Genomic DNA, 786 nt, shown 5'->3' on the forward strand with positions numbered 1-786 from the left:
ATGGTGCCCATGAAGGTCCTGGCGGATACTCTCAAGAGCATCAACGATGCTGAAAAGAGAGGCAAACCCCAGGTTCTCATTAGGCCATCCTCCGAAGTCATCATGCAGTTTCTAACTGTGATGGTGAAGCATATGGTTACGTTGGCGAGTTTGAAATCATTGATCACAGAGCTGGGAAAATTGTTGTGAACCTAACAGGCAGGCTAAGCTGGTGTGGAGTGATCAACCCCAGATTTGATGTGCAATTCAAAGATCTGGAAAAATGGTAGAATAACCCGCTCCCTTCACGTCAGTTTGATTTCACTGTACTGCCAACCTCAGCTGGCATCATGGACCTTGAAGCAATATGAAAACACACAGGAGGGAAAATCCTGGGATTCTTTTTCTAGGGATGTAATACATCTGTGCACTTAAAATGCCTCAGTGGACACACACACACACACACACACACAGACACACACAAAGTATAATGTGTAAGCTCTTTAGAATTGGGAACTCTACCTTCCATGTTCTTTGAATCTCCTTAAGACCCAACCTCTTGCTCTCCACCTTTTTATATAAATCAGAACCTGTTCTATATCCCGGCAGTGTAAGTACTCACTCGAGGTCTGGTTATCTTTCTTTACTCTGGTCTTATCACCTCCACCTGCTCAATATTCTAGTTGTTCTCTTCAAGTGTTGCCTCTTTGTCAATATCAACTGTTAATCCTCTTAATTCTTTCTGATTTTCCAGTGTAATCAGCTTTGCTCACTTTACCAGCTTTCTGTTATCACAGGCTTCCTGAA

At 42.9% G+C, this 786-nt stretch overlaps 1 pseudogene; it reads left to right on the forward strand.

Annotated features, from left to right (window-relative positions):
- On the forward strand, positions 1-389 carry LOC101338209 (small ribosomal subunit protein uS8-like; annotated as a pseudogene).
- Positions 390-786: the final 397 nt, after the last annotated feature.

This window comes from Tursiops truncatus, chromosome 2, assembly GCF_011762595.2.
Source record: "Tursiops truncatus isolate mTurTru1 chromosome 2, mTurTru1.mat.Y, whole genome shotgun sequence".
Lineage (NCBI taxonomy): Eukaryota > Metazoa > Chordata > Mammalia > Artiodactyla > Delphinidae > Tursiops > Tursiops truncatus.